Source organism: Echinops telfairi, unplaced genomic scaffold (genome assembly GCF_000313985.2).
Source record: "Echinops telfairi isolate 266 unplaced genomic scaffold, ASM31398v2 ScPeMD7_8;HRSCAF=38, whole genome shotgun sequence".
Lineage (NCBI taxonomy): Eukaryota > Metazoa > Chordata > Mammalia > Afrosoricida > Tenrecidae > Echinops > Echinops telfairi.
The window spans coordinates 14,375,762-14,394,686 of record NW_022103905.1 but is presented as its reverse complement, the minus strand read 5'-3'; the positions used below and the strand labels follow the sequence as shown (position 1 = coordinate 14,394,686).

The 18,925-nt window shown below is 39.5% G+C and overlaps 1 long non-coding RNA gene across 1 annotated transcript; it reads left to right on the top strand.

The window, feature by feature from the left end:
* The first annotated feature begins 9,550 nt into the window (after positions 1-9,550).
* LOC123521275 lies at positions 9,551-18,229 on the top strand. The gene is made up of 3 exons (XR_006679745.1): positions 9,551-9,669; positions 13,196-13,504; positions 17,760-18,229. It is a non-coding gene; the product is annotated as an uncharacterized LOC123521275 (long non-coding RNA).
* The last annotated feature ends 696 nt before the right edge of the window (positions 18,230-18,925 follow it).

Sequence of the window (18,925 nt, the reverse complement as noted above, 5' to 3'; positions counted from 1 at the left end):
GTTCTGATGATGCCTGATACCTGATCCCTTCGATACCTCGAGATCGCACAGGCTGGTGTGCTTCTTCCATGTGGGCTTTGTTGCTTCTGAGCTAGATGTGACCCAGGATTCTTGTCTCTTATGCCAGCTTACATAAAACTGTGGCAGCCTAACTTGTTTTCATGCAAGTTGAGTACAATCTCAGATCCTTCATAGCTCCTGATAGCTTTGTCACATGAAAAAGAACGGGGTTAGAGAGTTTCCACCCCAACTGTGGCTGAGCTTCTTCTGAAGAAATTGCAGTGAAGCACCGGTCCACTCTGAAGTTTCATTTTCTTCTATATAACCATTCTGCACAAAAGACTTATATTTCTTCTGTCAACATAATGTTGGTCTTACTCATTGTGAACTACTTATTTGGGGATTATGGTAAAAAGCAAACAAACATAGAATATCATCCTTGACCTGGACTAAATTATAAAGCATTTTGACACTATTAGCAATAGAAAACACTTGCTCAAATTTCTTCTCCCTGGCTGTGAGTTTCTCCCTTAACTACAAAAAGTGAAATGCCTCTTAAAGATAATTGCCTCTGCTGGCTTTGCCTCAGTGGGAAGATCAGTGGTATGGTTATAAATATGCCAAATTCGAGGTGATAGTAGAATACACAATTAGAACCTTCCAAAAAGTACTTGAGTGAAACTTGAGGAAAATGTCAGAATTAGGTATAGAAATGTAGTCACATGAATGTCTATCACAAGTTTGGCAGACAAAGATATATTTTATTTTTTACAGTATTACACAGTGTCTGATCCTGAGCGTCTATTCCACGGAGATTACAGAAAACTGGACCGTAGCTATACTTGGGATACCTTCCTCCCTGGGTTGTACTATAAGTTCAGTGACTTTTAGAGTGACAAAGCAAGGCGGGGGCGGGGTGGGGGGGTTGGGGGGGCGGGGAATTATAGTTTCCACTGTAATTCCATTCTCATAGAGCCATGGTGCTTTCCAATCTAGCAGCTCTTTGCTGATTTTATGCCACATTTCAGACCTGGGATTCACTTTAGACTCTCCGTGTTTCATCTGGAGTCCTTGGGTGGGAAACAGTCACTTAATTATTCACTGAAAAGTTGGTGGCTCTCACCCACCCAGATGAGCCTAGTAATCTCCTTCCGAAAGGCCACAGCCATGAAAACACTATGGAGTGTCGCTCTGTTCTGCACATACAGAATCGCTTGAGTCAGCATTGACTAGATGGCATCTATTTTTGTTTGTTCCATCTGGAGTCACTAGGTGGCACAAACAGTTAAAACGCTCACTGCTAAGCAACCGTGATTCATACCCACCAGACACGCTTCACAAGAAAGATCTGGTGATCTACTTCTGAAATATCAGTCATTGAAAATTCTGTGGGCCACAGTTCTACTCTGATACATGTGGGGTCACCATGAATCAAAATGGAGTTGGTGGCAATCATTGATGACCCATCAGCATAGATGTTCCACGCAGCTATTTCTCGTTGACCGCTCTCCTTTTCTCTTGTTTGCCTGGTGGTGCTATCTGAAAGCAAAACCTCAATGTCTAGTGCCCACAACTAGCCCTTCATTTCCTACCCTCAGTCCAAAAGATTGCCATCTAGTCTGATGGAGATCTGTGTTTTTTCATGATTTGTCTAAGACATGTCATTTAAATTTGGGAAGTTTCTTTTAACTTCCCTTAAGTGCTCCTAAAGGCTTACACATTAGGAAGATAAAAGCCAAGGAAATTGGTAGGCTACTTGTCCTTTTTCCCCCTGCAGACCTCCTCTGAGGCGATGGGAGGGAAGGAGATGAAAACGTCATAGATTCATATCTCAAAATAGTTTCCAGTCACACAGACCTTGTTATGAAATAAATAAAGCCGCCTACTACATGGAAATTAATGGAATTTCCAAATAAGAGAGCACAGGAAACAAGACTAAGCAGAACTTTAATGATTGAGCCTAAAATCCACATATTGGACAAGGAGCAGGGAATCAAAAAAGGAGTAAAGCAATAGAGATGGAGCAGTTAGATAAAGGGAAGAACAGAACAGAGAGAAAGTCAAAGGAGAGAGTGGTTAACTACCGAAAGATCATAATTTTTGTGAAATAGTAGGTCATAGAGCCCATGAGATGGAGTTTACATAGATTTGGGCATGTAGAAGCTAGATCGCAAGGGTCTGCCTACAAATAAGCGGTGAGGAAGAGGAAGAAGTGGGCATGGACAATTCATTCTAGAAATGGATGGGTGAAAAGATGAAAAATAGCAAATTGAGAGAACAGTAGGTTTTTCAGAAGAGGGAGCTATGCCTATAGAAGGCAGAAGAAACATTGAGGAGAGGAAAAGACTGATGATGCTGTAAGAAGCATTAACAAATGAGGGATCCAGATCCTGGGAGTAAGCAGAGGTAGTGAGTTCAGTTAGGAATCACCTACGTGGTCCTGAAAAGGATCTGGCTGAAGGGAGTGTAAGCAAAGGTTTCAACAATGGAGGGTAGCAGCATAACAAGACCTGTGGTCTCCAAGTTGATTCCATATCATGGTTAGGGTACAACTGCCCCTTTGGGTTTCCAAACTGTAGCTCTGTGTGAGAGCAGCAGCTACCAACTGAGGAGCTAGGACAGCAGACGTCGTAGAAGCCAGGGGGAGTTGGAAGCATCCCAAAATACTCTAACTGTAGGATCTGGATTCTTTAAACAGGAATACAGTGAACCCTCGTTTATCACGGTTAATCGGTTCTAGACCCTACCGTGATAAATGAAATTCCGTGAAGTAGGATTCCTTATTTGTAAATAAAATATTTTCGTAGTTAGAGCATAGAGGACATGAAAAACACCCTTTGGTCACCATTACACTCGTATTACCCAATTTATTAAACGAAAAAGGGAAAATACAGTAAAACATTTTAGACGTTACAATTATCATTTATTATTTAATATGTTATTTATGGCATCTAGTTTACAGTATGCAGAAGAGGATTCTGGTTGACGTTTGTCTGCTGTAAAACGCTGATAGAGCTGCCTTGCCTTCTCCCGGATGACTATCGAATCCAACGGAATGTTTTTCTTGCGCCTGTCATTGATCCAAACGGCTAGGACAGACTCCGTTTTTACTATGAACTTATTACGACTTGTCACGATGCGCTTTGCTTCCTTGTTGAAAGTGAAAGTAGCCGTAGCACAGATGTTTTTTTCCTCTTTACGGATGGAGCGAACGGAAGACTCATTCAAGTCGAAATGGCGTGCAACCTCCACGATTTTCTTGCCATCTTTGATCATATCCAAAAGTTTTACCTTTTCCTGGATGGTGAGCATCTTCCTCTGGCGCTTATTTTTATTGTCAGAAGGCTTAGAAGAAGCAGCTCGTTTAGGAGCCATCATAGGGCTTAGATAAAATTTCTTTAAAATCGCAAACAATTACAGTACACTGTACAAAAGCAAAAATGCATCTGATACGTAGCTCCGATATGTAGCGATGCAGACAGAAGCGTGTACAGTATGAGCCAATCAGTGGCAGTAATGACAGAGCATGCGCTGTTACGCAAAAACCGCGATAGAGTGAAGCCGCGGAAGTCAAAGCGCGAAGTGGCGAGGGTTCACTGTATTCTTGGAGTAAAGATAACCCTTGATCGTTCTTTTATACTCTTTGATAGCAAAGTGTATGGTCTCAGAATTCCTTGACTTGCTTACAAATGTTGAGAACAAAGAGATTCCTAAGATGTAAGATTGTGGTGAATTACTGGATAGGCTTTTTTCTAGCTTTTTCTTTGTTGCTCCCACCAGCCGACTGGACTCTGCCGGTTTGGTTCCGACTCATAGTGACCCAATGTTCAGCAAAATGAAAAACTGTACAGTACTGTGCCGTCCTGGTGATTGTTATGTTTGAGCTCGTTGCAGCAGCCATCATATCAATCCATCAAAGGTCTTCTCTTTTCCACTGCCCATCTACTTTCCCACGCGTAATGTCCTTCCCCAGAGTACATGAGATGTAGTCTCACCATCCTTGCCTCTAAGGAATATTCTAGCTGTATTTCTTCCAAGATAGACCTTGTTTGTCCTTTGTTTGTCCTTTTGGCAGTTTTTGGTACTTTCAATATTCTTCACCAGCACCCTAATTCAAATGCATTGATTCTTCTTCCATCTGTTTACCCCAACCTCTTTATGCAGCGTCCAACTTTCATTTGCATAGGAGGCAGTTGAAAATACCATGGATTGGGTCAGGTGCCCCTTAGTCCTCCAAGTCACACCCTTGCTTTTCAGCCCCTTAAAGGGATCTTGTGCAGCAACTTTACCCAAGGCAATGCAGCCTTTGATCTCTTGCCTGCTGTTTTCATGAACGTGGATTGTGGACCCAAGCAAGATGAAATCCTTGACAATTCCAATCTTGTCTTTATCATGGTGCTACCTATTCGTTCCGTTGTGAGGATTTTGGTTTTCTTGACGTTGAGTTGCAATCCATGCTGTAGGCTACAATCCTTCAGCTTTATTAGCAGTGCTTCAAACCCTCTTCACTCTCAGCAAGCAAGGTTGTGTCACCTGCATATCCTGGTCTAATGCTGCTTTCTTCTTCAGGTAGTCCAGCTTCTCTGAGAGTTTTTCCATCACTCTGGGTATGAAATACCAGGCTAGAAGCAGGAAGGGAGGAATCTCTCTACCATCAAGAAAGAAGAGCCGGAATCAGACATATCTTTTGGGCTCTGAGATCCCTGCATGGTGAACTTCTTTGATCTAGGAGAGAGCGGGAGAGGGAGAGGGAGAGAGAGAGCTGTGACACCAGAGAAATGGTGGAGAAGTGGTGGCATCAAAGGCAACAGTATCAAGAGCAGGAGACAGAGAAGCAAGCTTCCTGGCCCATGGAAAGAGAAAACGGAGTTCTGGTGTTCATCCCCCTGGAGGTGGGAGGGGGTGTTGTACGTCAATCATTGCCATCTGTTCCCCCTTTCTCCCCCTTCTCCCCCCATTTTCCTCCTACCCTCATGGTATTGCTACGACCATTATTGGTCCTGAAGAGTTTATCTGTCCTGGATTCTGTGTGTTCAGAGCTCTTATCTGTACCAGTGTACATGCTCTGATCTAGCCAGATATGTAAGACAGAACTGTGGTCAAGATAGTGGGGGGTGGGAGGGGGAAAGTAAGCATTAAAGAACAGAGGAATGCTGTATGTTTCCTCGGTGCTATACTGCACCCTGGCTGGCTCGTCCCTTCCTTGTGACCCTTCTGTGAGGGGATGTCCAATTGTCTACAGATGGGCTTTGAGTGTCCATTCCGACCCCTCTCGTTTGCATTGAAAGAGTTGTTTGTTTTGGGTCTTATGATGTCTGATTCCATTGACACCTCGTGATCACACAGGTTGATGTGCTTCTTGCATGTGGGCTTTGTTGCCTCCCTGCTAAAAGGCTGCTTGTTTAACTTCAAGCCTTTAAGACCCCAGACACTATATCGTTTTAGTAGCCGGCACCATCAGCTTTCTTCACATTTGCTTATGCACCCATTTTTTCTTCAGCGATTGTGTCGGGAAGGTGAGCATCACAGAATGACAGGTTATTAGAACAAAGTGTTCTTGCGTTGAGGCAATACTTGAGTGTAAGCCCAAGGTCCATCTACTACCTTAATACTTAAAGTATAAATATATGCACAAAGACCTATATCCCTATCATTATATATTAATATATTTACATATATACATATCTATGTTTATACCTCGATAAATGTCTTTTGCCTCCTAGTTCTTTCCTCTATTTCCTTTTACTTTCCTCCTGTTCCCTTATCATGTTCGACCTTCATTCCACTTTCTGTACTTCCTCTGGGCTACATTGCACTTGATTGAACCCCACCAGGCATTCTATGCCCTCCTAACCATGGATTTTAGATCTCTTGTTGTTCCCTTGTCCCTGGGTTTGTTGGCTCCTCCCTCTATTTTCCCCCACTCCTCCTCTCCCCTGTCCCCTCAGAACTGTTGGTCCTGTTGTTTTCTCCTTGGGATTATTTATCCTGTCTATCTTATATAGATAGATATCAAAAAAAGAAAGTAAGAAAATAGCCTATGAATAGTTCCAGGTCTGTCTGCTGACTCTTATGAATGTTTTCTGCATGGTCTGATGCAGTGCCACGCCCTACTCCCCAACCCAGCCCGAAGTCTATCTTCAGAATTCCTTGGGGACTTTGTTACTTTGCTCCCCTTGCTGCTTTGTTGAGCTTCCTTCATGTTAAGCCCTGGTGTGGGAGGGAGTGGGTTGGGAGGGGTGTGTGTCGGACCTGACACAATTCCTTCATTGTGTTTCCGGTGCTTCCTGCTGTAGTGCTGTGGGTCAGTAAGTGGATGTTGTGTCTCATGGTGAGGCCAACCCTACAGTCCAGAGGGTTACTTTCAAGCATTTACGTGAGAGACCAAGGTTTGCTGACCCATGGAGCCTGAGGTTTATGACACAGTGGCATGCCCTTTTCTGCATTAATCAGCAGTGTAACTTTGCTTGAACTTTGTAACATTGACTGAGCAGGGCAAAGGTCAAGGGCCCATGTGGTCAAGAGGCCAAGTGCCAGAGAGAGGTATGCTTGCAGTCATGCCTGAGAAGAGCTGCTCCTGACTAGAGAACTGTATCTTGAGCTTTTGTCATCTGATAACTTTCCTAATAAACCCCATAATTGTGAGTATGGTGTGTGAGTTCTGTACAGCCATTTCGGTGCGTTGTTCAGCCCAGCAGAGAAGTAGAGAGTGCCAAGGAAGGGACAGTTGACGTCAGAATTGCTAAAGCAGGTTGGAGGAGAGTGGGGGTATGTCTGACCCTCACCTCTTAGGAATCAACGTTGGGCTGATGTTGAGTTTGGTTCTTGTGAAGTCAGAGATCAAAGGCCACCCCACACCATTCTTACAATGACTATTTAGTCACCATTCTTACAATGAATACATTAGTATGTACTGTATTGGCACTTAAATTGGCATTGAAGCTGAGAATATTTATCTTTCAAGTAGTGAAAAATGGATATTATTATTTTTAAATAATAATGGCTTCATGACATGTTAATATGATAAAATATTTTTAAACTAACACCTGTCTTTTTCTTTTTTAAAGCAACCAGAGTGGTATTGTTTTACATTTTAACAGATCTCCCTATTGCCTGGTTCAATAGAAGATGGCTTGATTCTCCTGTCTGCTTCTGCAGTTTGCATTCAGTCTATTGTAACATTGAAAAAACAATGTATGAAGAATCTCCACTCTCACAATTTGTGAAAGTATATTAATCACCTTATCTGATAATTAGGGATATTCTTTTTTTAACACAACCCCCAAACTCAAGTGGCTGTTTACTAAAAGTTAGTTGCAATGTGGAATCTCAAACCAAATCCATGAACTCTTAAAATTCTTTTTGTTTAAAACAGCTGTATTGCCACTTCATCCACATATCATACAATGCAACAGTTCAATTATATCAACACGAGTTGTACAATCTTTACCACAATCAATTTTAGAACATTTTCTTCTTCCATGTACTCATTGCTATTCATGTAATTTTTTTCAATTTTGGCAAAAATATACACAAGAAAACATTCTCCAACTCAACAATTTCTTCATGTATAATTCAGTGTCATTGATTATATTTTTCAGGTTGAACAACCATTATTGATATCCCTCTCAAACTTGAACTTTTAAAATTCTGTTACTCTAACCCCATTGACCTCTGTTGCACTCTCAGTGGAAATGTACCCATGCAGGACTTTGAGATGCATGCATTTATCATTTGGAGAATATAGGTTTGCTGAGTCTTGCACATCTTCCAAATTGTTAACACATTTTATAATATAATCTCAAAATATATGTTAGCATAATTTTATATATCAGTAGGAAATTCCTTAATTACTAGAACATTGTCAACCTCATGATAACAGAAAAGAGTTTTCCAAAATTCTAACTTTTCCTTGAAAGGTTTAATTTTATTGTTAGTAGCATAGCATAGACCATGAGTTGTGTTCTTTCAAGTGACAGATTTATGCTGTTCATTTCTTTAAAAATGTATGCAACATGTACAGGTATGAATAACCCTGTGTGTCATTCTTTCAAGGAAAAATTGTGTTCTATGAAAAACACAACTAGTTCAACTTGTAACTCAAATAATTACACAAATGCCTTTTCTTGAGACAACCATCATGTTTTGATACGGAGAAGTACTTTACTGAGTACTTCTCCTTTTGCTCCATAGGATATAAAATAAAAATGTACATAAGGGTCAAGATTTAGTAAATTAATATATTTTACTGTTTATTGAGAACACTCAACTGAAATTATAATTTTAAATTTTTGAATGTATGGTGGTTAAAGAATAAGACTACTACTGAAAAACAAAACTAAACTAGATCTAAACCCATGGCTAGCAAGTCCATTCTGGCGCAGGGTAGATTTGTCCTATAGGATTTCTAAGGCTGAAATCTTTGTGTGTGTGTGTGGTTTGTTTGTTTTTAACTTTATATTGTGAATTGGGTAAAGGCTTACTGAGAAAATTAGTTTTCCATTAAACAATTAATACGCATTTTGTCTTATGTCGTTGATAAAAATCCCCATAAGGTAACATCATGTCTTCCCTATGTTTCCCATTCCTTCTTCCTTCTTCCTTCCTAGCCGCTTCTGAATGTTGTCCTGGGGTAAATGCTGCCCTTGTGATTTCAAAAGGTTGAATCTCAAGGCCAAACCCTTTACAGAAGCAGACTCCCATATCTTTTTCCCTCAGAGCAGCTGGTGGGTTCCATCTGCCAACTCTTTGGTTAGCAGCAAGCATTTAACTACTGTGTCACCAAGGCTTCTTTGACTACTAGTAATACATGCCAATTCACCCATCATTGCTCATGAGAAAGGAAACTAAAGCTTAGCGGTTATTGTGAAAATATATTTGTCTTCTCAGACCTGAAAATGTTGCAGGTGCAAACAGGGAGTCTCAGAGGTCTGTGAGGACTACATGCCTAATGTCTAAATGCAAATGTTTTTTTAATCATTTTATTGGGGCTTTTTATAACTCATCACAATCCATACAGATATTCATTGTGTCAAGCGCATTTGTACATTTGTTGCCCTCATCATTCTCAAAACATTTGCTTTCTAGCAACCAGCCCTAAAATAGATATGCCTCATTCCGTTCATTGTGCCTTTTCCCCCCAGATTCCTATTTTTATAATAATCTAGAATGTATTTGTCCCTTGCTTTCTCTTATTTATTTTTATCAATCTACTACCATTAACTTTCCAAACTGTCCAATCTATGTTGACTTAATTTTCTTCCAGACTCAGAAGATCAAATTTCATGAATAATCATATATTATCTTGTTACATACCTTATATTTTAAGTATGATGAGGCTTTCTCTATTATTTTTAAAATGTAAAATTAACATGTGCATATGAAGGATTTATTTGTGGATTTAATTTTGGGTATTAGCAGGAAAATTATTTGAACTAATGCTGTTTTTGAAACTACTTAAAAATGCTAAATAATATATATGTGTTTTTATTTTCTTAAGAACTTTGAAGAATTGACAAGACCATAAGAAACTGCCATTCCAACCTGTTGAAGTCTAGTTGATTCTCACTCACAGCAATTTGGAAGACAGAATATAACTATCCTGATGGATTTCTAAGGCTTTAAATCTTTATGGAAGTAGACTGCCTCATTGCTCTCTCACAGTGTCTGGTGGGTTTGAACCACTGAATTTGGGGTTAGCAGTTTGAACCACTTTAACTGCTACACCACCAAGATCTCCCATAAGAAACTATCAGGCCTAAATCTGAGGGAAAACCAAAATTCAGAGAGAAAAACAATGCAGATATGATTCAGTCTTAAAATGCTTGAGATAATTCTGCATTATGAAGGGGGAGTCAGTAAGCACAAGCGTCGTTTAAAAGGGAATATCAGAAGATCAGACTCAGAAATAGACGGTATAATAAAGGGAGCAGAAATTGAAGCAATGCAAACATGGACCATGAACCAGAGTGCAGACAGTCTCTGAAGCTTTACAAGGAAATGAAGCAGATTCTCCCATGTGAGGAGTCAGTCATTGGGACATTTCTAGGTCCATGTTTTCCCTGTCCTCCCTTTGTCTAGTATCCTCAGGCTTGGGAACAAACGACTGCCACCCCTCACTTTGAATCTTACTGATTTGTTGAAATGCCAGCAGAGTTCAAGAGATGCCGTCCTGGGTGTGACACCAAGGCGGCTGACCTCTACTCTCCTAGGGTGGTCAGGCTGGAACATTACATAGTGTTTCATGTAGTGAGCCACTTCGATCTTAGTCACGTGACCCATGGGGTATAAAAGTGGTCATCCGGTGGGGATTTAAAAGGATACTGTTGCAGGGTCACTGTGAGTCAGAATTGACTTGATGAGGTGTCGGTTACTGATTTATGTTTTATTTGATGAGATAAGCTGTGCAATTACATAGAATATCTTTTTCATTGTGTTATATTTCACAAACAAAATGGAAATAGATCTGAAAATTAAAACCCCAAAATATATTAATTAAATTTTATTTTAAATGAGAGAAGGGTCACAGACTTAAAAATCCTCCAGATTGCTGCCTCTGGCTCACCTTCGAGACTCCTTGTATTTATGGTAGAAAATCTTATCGGTCATCTCCCTGGAGCATGGAGATCTTCTGTATGTAGTGTAATTGATTGATTAGCCCATGGAACTAAGTTTAAAACATTATTGAGAAAGAGAGATTGAACAAGTTTAGGCTAACAACAAATAGCAATACATGGATTATTGACTTATAGAGCAAATCCTTACATGACTAGATATACATGTTTGTGCAAAGAATGCGAGTCGGTTGTCAGGCAGAACTTACAACAGTAATATTCACTGGCAGAAAATGCATGTTTTAATACAGTAAGTAGGGCATTGAAGTATTCAGTAAATGTTAATCCGCCTACCGATAGTTCAGTGCTCTTGGTATCGCTGTCTTCTGCTTCACCCACTAAATAGTTTCAGTCTTCAGTCCTCAGGTTACAGGTGTGCTTGAGGTAGAGCCTAGTGCACCCAGTGGGGTGCATTGCATCCCTCTGGTATGGCCCTTGGAGCATATTGTGTGCCTTGAAGATCCTGGGTTCAATGTCCCAGTGTTCTATGGCACTTGGCCTGGATCCCCAGGGGGAACTTGGATTGTTTTGTGACATACTAGTTTGTTTCCAACAAACAAACAAAAATGGCCATCAGAGAGATTTCATGGTCCCTCAGTTATGTCTTAGTCTCTCAGGTTAGTGGAAGTATGTGTTCAGCCTGTCTAACTAGGCCTATGTGGTCAATGGAAACCTACAGAGGTAAGTCTTTTTTATGACCCTCATACCCTATATCAGTTGGAGGCAGGCAAGGAATAGTCCTCTATCTCCCCGAGACAGCTTTCAGAAGGCAGGGAGGACAGGTGTTATCATATAATCTACCTCACTTTGTCCCCTCTTTATGGTGCATAACGGGGCATGCATACATGTTTTCCACCTCCACCTGATCGTTATTGATCCAGGTGACACTGTTCACCTGCAGTATGCTGTCTGCTTCTTTTATAAGGTATAAAAGCTACTTTCCATGTGCCAACATGTTCAGGCTCTCATAGGAAGTACGTAATGTTCATGGAGTAACCACATTTAGCGGTTGTTGTTTTTTTTCCCTTCTTGCTAATGATCTGGAACCATGTGTAAGCATCATGAACTTCAGGCGTGTTTTAGTACATCCCTAAAATCTCCAAGGGGAATGCAGTCCTACCAATATCTTTATTTCAAACATCTGACTTTCATAACTATAAGAGAAGGAATGTGCATTGTTGTAAGCCATTTAATTTGTTACAACAATAGTAGAAAACATATACAGGTACCTTCCTCAAAGGTCTAAGAACCCCTACAAATAGTTTTCAAGATCAATGAGACATACATATTTGAAATACGAAGGATGCAATGAATGAAAACCAGCAGAAATGACACAGAAATAGATGTACAAAGCTTTCAGACTCAGATTAAGCAAGCAGGCAATGCCTACTATGCTTTAAGATAAGTTTGAACTTTTCTGTAGAGAGTTCTGTTCGTTGGCATTGAATGGGTTCTGCCCGCGCAACACTGTGTGTGCAGCGTAGAACTGCTCCGTAGGGCTTTCCAAACTGTGGTCTTCAGACGCAGGTCCCTAACCTTGTCTTCTAAGCCATTTGGGGTAGGTTTGAACCACCAATCTCTCAAACCATTTGCATGACCCAGGGGTAGGCCATTGTAAAACGGATTTCAAAATGACAAATAGAAAATGTCTAGAATGTAAAAGAAAAAATTAAGTACATATAATAACTACAATGATGACTTAGTGAATGAGTTTATCAACAAATAGAGTCCCTGAGAAAGAATAAATGAGTCAAATATTAGAAGAAAATATCCAAAGTGCAATGTATAATACAAAAAATGCAGCATTTTTATATGAATTGTGAGATAAAGGTTGACTTAGGATTGAGTGGCAAGGTCTAGTATACATTTATCACTTCCATAAGAAAAGTAAAGAGAGAATGGGACTGAGGCAATATTTGGGGAGTTGGGGAGAATAGTCCAAAACTGATGAAATCTGACAATCCACAGGTTGAAATACAATAAATAGGACAAAGAAAGAAAGGACGACAGGAACTCACAATCTAGGTGTATCATAGTGAAAATGCCGAATGTTACTGGTAAAGAGAAAGGCTTAAAGGAAGCCAGATTGTAAAAGGTCACCTTCAAAAGAACTATGAGACTTATGACTGATATTCTAGTAGTAGTAGCAATGGAAGCCAGAATATTTTCAATTGTTCTTCAGGGAAATAATTTCCAATAAAAATTCTCTATACCAAATGATGATAGCAACAAATGTACAAAGTTGTGTGCTTGACACAATGGATGTGTGTATGGATTGTGATAAGAATTGTACTAGCTCCCAATAAAATGTTTTTAAAAATTCTCTATATCAAGAGAATATGTTTTTGAAACTAGAAGGGAAGAAAATAAAAGATTTGTTAGACACAAAAAAACAAAGAGTTGATAGCCAGCCATATCGCATTTTTAATATTTTTAAAAGATGAAAGGAATAGGCTAATTAAATTAAATTATGATTAATTTTAATATTAACTAGTTTTTTATTAAAATTTAGGAAAGAAGGATAAAATATATTGGAGATACACACATTTAATGCTTTTATTTTTCACTTCTTTTTACAAAAGGAAATTTAGGAAAATGCAGGAACAAACAGAAATCTCCCTTAGACTTGTCACTCACTCATCCAAGACCAACCCCATTGCATGGACAGCTTCATCTTTCTCCTGGAAGCAGCTGGTGGACTTGAACCGCCAGTCTTGTGCTTAGCCACCTAATGCCTCACCCACGGAACCGTCAGGAGCCCTTCACTCAATCATCAAAACAACAGCCTACTGCCATTGGATCGTTCTGACTCAGCAACCCTGCAGATAGTTTCTGAGGCTGTAAATCTTCACCAGAGCAGACAGCCTCATCTTTCTCCCAAGGAGCGGCTGGTATGTGTGGATTGCTGACCTTGTGTGAATATAGTCAGTATTACTATAGCTTATGCAAGGTTCCTACCCATTTTTAATATATATTTTTAGCCTAATCACTCAACAATGCAATTTTATATTCCTTCTTTTTACTTTATACGTGGTGACTAAGTTATAAAGCATTTGGATTCTAAACAAAAGGTTGGTGATTAGAACTCACCGCTGTTCCATGGAAGAAAATGTGGCAGTCTCCTTCTGTAAACATTGTAGTCTTGGGAACCCTGTGGGGCAGTTCTACTCTATCTTATAGAGTTTTTATGAATTGGAATCTACTCAATGGCAGTGGGTTTGGGTTTTTTGGTTATATATCATAAAAGTTCTTATATTCTATTACATACACTTGATAAAGTGGTAATATAACATTTTATCCAGACATGATCTCATAGTTAACTTCATCATTCCTTTATTGCTGTACACCATTTAAAATAATATTTAGATGAATATTTTATGCACATATATTTTCATACTTAGTAATTTTCTTTAAGATAGCTTCACGAAGTTTAATTACTAAGTCAAATGACTTAAACAATTCTAATGTTTGTAATTTAAAAGTTTTTTTCCTTCCAATTTTGTTGACCTTTTAATTTCGGTTGTAGTTTTTCTTTGAGTAAATAGAAGTTTTAAATATTCATATAGCTAAATATTTCCTTATTTTTATATTGCATTTCTAAAAAGTTGATAAATATTCACTTTTAGTTTTCTAAGTTTTAATTTGTATTTGTATATTTAACTCAAATAATCTGGAGTTTATTTTGATATTTGATGTGAGATCATAATTTACATAAAAAATTTTTCCAAATTAAAAAATTTCCGACCTTATTTATTAAGTAATGTTTTCCTTTTCTATTGATTAATGAAAAGGGTTCATGATCTACATTGAATTTACATTATACTCAAATTTATTTCACCACTATTTTATAGCATTAATAGACTTTTTAATCTCAATATTTTTATTGTATTCTCCCAGAAAGTGTTCATGTATACATGTATTTATAAAAGCATATATGACATTTATTCCTCACCACATTGGGTCAGACTCCACATTCAGTTCTAAGCTTTGTTTTTTCTCTTCATTTTTCATAATAATAATCTGATCCTTATCCTGAGAATTTTTCAAATAATTTGTGAAATTCCAAAACATTCCTTTGAATTTTTATCTGGAATGGAATCAAATCCTATACAAACTAGCAGGCATGTCGAACTTCTCAAATCAGCTGCTTCATTTTGTCCCTAAGTCTTTGCTCACCAATTTCTTTCAAAGGGAAACAATGCATTCATCTACTTCAATCCCCTTCTTACCTTACAAGTCATTTTATATACATTTTTTCTTAACTGCTTTAATAAAAGCATACTAATTCAATGTTTTTGGAGATTGTAGTGGAATTTCTTGATATCTAATAATATGATTTGCAAACAAGGAGAATATATCTCCTTCATGTTCATCTTTATTGCACTATTCATAACTTCTATTGCAATTTTGATGCTTCTGGACACCCTACCTAATATTGTGTTGGCTTGAGGAAAATATTTTAGAAAGAGAAGATATATATACTTTCCTGAAAGAGCACATCAACATGATATAATTTCAACATTTACAATGGGCAGTTGCAACTCATAATGTCATTGAAAAATACTTGACATTTTGGCTCATCAAACAAGAATCTTGTGGATTTCATTAGCATGAGCTCATGTATCATCATTCCTGGGTAGACCTGAAAAGTTGAGACTGTTTGGGTCAAAGGTGTGAAATATAATAGCCATGAGACCTGACTGGAAGCAGTCAGTTATATCCATTCTCACTACAAATTCCAAAGACCTTTATAGACAAGATCTATAAAGTCCAGTAGCCTATAGTATGGGGCCTAGGCTGCCAAGAACCGAAAAGAAATTCAGTTAACATTCATGATTAGCTATATAGCGCCAGGCTGATTTTCACCCGTAGAGAACCTTAAAGGCAATGTCAGGTGTTTACCCCAAGGGCAAGTTGTCCTCTCTCCTACAACAGAGGTAAGATAATCTTCTTTGAGACAGTTGCATACAACCATTCCCGCCTCACATACCCCCCACCCCCACCCCCCGCTACTTTTGGCATGGAATACCAATATCAATATAGTAGTGTCCAGGATGACCCTAAGGCATTGCCATCTGACATGAACTGTTTGGTCCTCACCTACTTCCCTCCTAACAAGGAGCTAGCTAAAGTGAGCTCTCCCCTGGAGAAGTGGTCTTTATAATGTACAAGTAAGGGAGTGATAGAGGGTTATAAGCATTAGACAGTCTTATCACTCCATTGCCTGTGAGGTCAAATTGAATGGCCGCTTGACCTAAGGGTCACTGCTTTTCTTTCTCGGAGTTTGCCTTTAGAGCAGTGGTCTCATACACTAGTTGTCTTTTTTCATTTGACTACCTTTGTTCAACATAATATTCCCCAGGTCCAACCATGTCATCAGGTGCATGGTTTCATCATTATTTTTTTTTTAGCAGTGCATGGTAATCCATTGTGTGTATGTACCAAAGTTTGGGTTGTTTTTTTTAAGCCATTTTATTGGGAGCTAAGAAAGATTATCATTTCATTTCATAGTTCAATCACATCAAGCAGTATTGTATAATTGCTACCACAATCCGTTTCAAAACCTTCTCTTCCCTCTTGAACTCTTTGATATCGGCTCCCCTTTACCACCTCCTCTACCTCCCCCACAGGGCCCCCCACGAACCCTTATTCTAACCAGGTTCATCAATTCTAGGTTTCATATACCGCAAAACAAAACGTAACTAAAATTCAAGAAGGCTACCCGCAATGACAACATACATCAGAGATAAACCCCAATATGAAAACAAACAAACTCAGAAAATGTTGAAAACCAGACCAGGGCCAACATGTAGCAGAGGGGGATCAGCCATTGTAACCATTCAAGTCAGATTTATCATTTTGATCTACTATGGTCATCTCTCCAATACTCTCTGTCTGATAAGCAGTTGATTCCCATCCGTCCAATATGGATAGAGGGAAATTACTGGAGGTTTCTTCCTGTATAGATCTCACAAATGTACCTTGGGCTTCCACTGTCATCCATAGCCGTCTGCAAACCAGAATCTCACAGTTTGGTCTCTGACACTATTTCTTCCTTCGCCTTCAGATGATATGATTTACAATCTTTTGGTCACTGACGTTGGGGTGCTTCTTCTATGTTGACATCTCAGTTAGATGGCTCTTTGTTTGGAAACAAGCCTTTAAGACCCCAGCTGCTATTTTATCTGATATCCAAGCACCATCTAATTTCTTCACCTCACTTTGCTATAGCACTTATATCTTCTGTGCTCCCTTCCTGAGTGTGAATATCAAGCAGGGCCATGATATAAGAACTGTTATTAAATTGGAGCTAGAATTTAGCGTGAGCCCCAAATCCATTCCTGGATCTATGTTTTTGATCTGGCCTTGGCTCCCCTTAGAGACCTCCTTGTTAATTTATGGTAGAGAATCTCATCAAGCATAAAGATCTTCAGTTAATATTGTCATTGATTGGCCCTTGGTACTAATTTTTAAAACACCGTGAGAGAAGGATAATGGACCAAGGTAGGGTCACTCCATATCACAATACCTGAACTATTCACTTGTACAGAATAAATCCTTATGTGACTGGACTCTATGTACACAAACAATGGGAGTTGGTGGTCCAAAACATGTTACAATAACATTTGCTGGCAATGTCAATCACAGGTTTGTAGGAATAATACATAGCTTAATATAGCATATTAATATTGATGTACTAAGTCAACGTGTTCCACCTATTGACAGTTCAATGCTCAGTTCAGTACAGTATCATTGTCTTCTCCTTCAAACACCATGAATTTTCCGTCTTAAGTCCTCAGGTTGCAGGGATGTTTGAGGTAGAGTCCACTTCACCTGTGGAGTTTGCACATTGAATACCCCTGGTTCAGCCTTTGAAGCATGCTGTGAGCCTTGAAGATCCAGGATTCAATGCTCCAGTGTTCTATGTCACTTGGCCTGGGTCCCAAGGGTCTGTCCAGAAACTCTGGCCAATGTGCCTTATTAGGTGCATATTACCAGGGTTACTCCCCCCTTTGGGTCCTTAAAAGTATTTTCAGTTGACAATTTAAAACGATGGGAAAAGAGAGGGGGGTGGGGGAAATGAGGATGATGAGGGAACAGGGTACTAATATACTCATGGGGAGGGTATTGTTTATGTCTCCACAGGAAAGAGAGAGGACCAGATCCCATCCCAGTGCGCCATTATGAGGGAAACCTACTGGCATGGAGCAGCGAACTAACAGAGAGGATGATGGGCCTGGTGCTGACCCCCTTCCCCAGAAGAATAGAACACAGAGGACAGCACTGAAAATATAGCCCGTGGAGAGTGGCAGGTCTCCAGACCACACAGATGCAAACTAAGAGGAAAAGAGAGAGAGTAGATCGCATCATGGCTCGCCAAGCTCCAGGGACGACATCCTTGCTCAGAGCAGCCAGTGCACAGAGAAGACCATAGGGCCAGCTCCACCGCAAGACACGAGACATGACATTCCTTCCCTGATCCATAGCGCTATATGGGGGCAGCACTGGAGACACTGTGTGGAAAGTGTGCCTGGTTTGCCCACACACAGTGGGATGAAACGCAAAGGGAGTGCAACAGGGCAGCAAGGGGAGCAAAGTAACAAAGTCTCCAAGGAATCCTGAAAATAGACTTCTGACTTGGGGGACAGGACTTGGCACCTCACCAGACCTGATCAGAAAACACTCCTAAGTGTCAGCAGACAGACCAGGAACTAGCTATCTTTTTTTTTCCTCTTGTGTCCTATGATTATCTATATAAGATAAGGGAGGACAACCAATCCTAAGGCGAAAACAATGGTGCTAGGGAGACATGGGACAGAAGAGGGCTGGCAGGGGGTTGGGGGAGCCAACAAACTAAGGAATAAGGGAACAATGAGATCTAAAATTGATGGCGAGGAGGGGGTATAATGCCTGGTGGGATTTGATCAAGTGCAATGTATCCAAGAGGAATTACAGAGAGCCAAATAGAGGGTGAGCATGATAGTGGGACAGGAGGAAGGTGAAAGGAAATAGAGGAAAGAAGTAGGAGGCAAAAGACATTTATAGAGGTATAGCTATAGGCATGTATATATGTAAATATATTAACTTATAATGAAAGGGATTGAGGCCAAGGTACTTATATTTAAATGTTAAGTATTAGTTTATAGGTATATTAGTATATATATTAAATAATATGATATATATATATGTATATATATAGCAGATGGACTTTGAGCCTCTACTCAAGGTCTCCCTAAACACAAGAACACTTTGTTCTAATAACCTGGCATTCTTTGATGCTCACCTTTTTGACAGGATTGCTGAAGACAAAC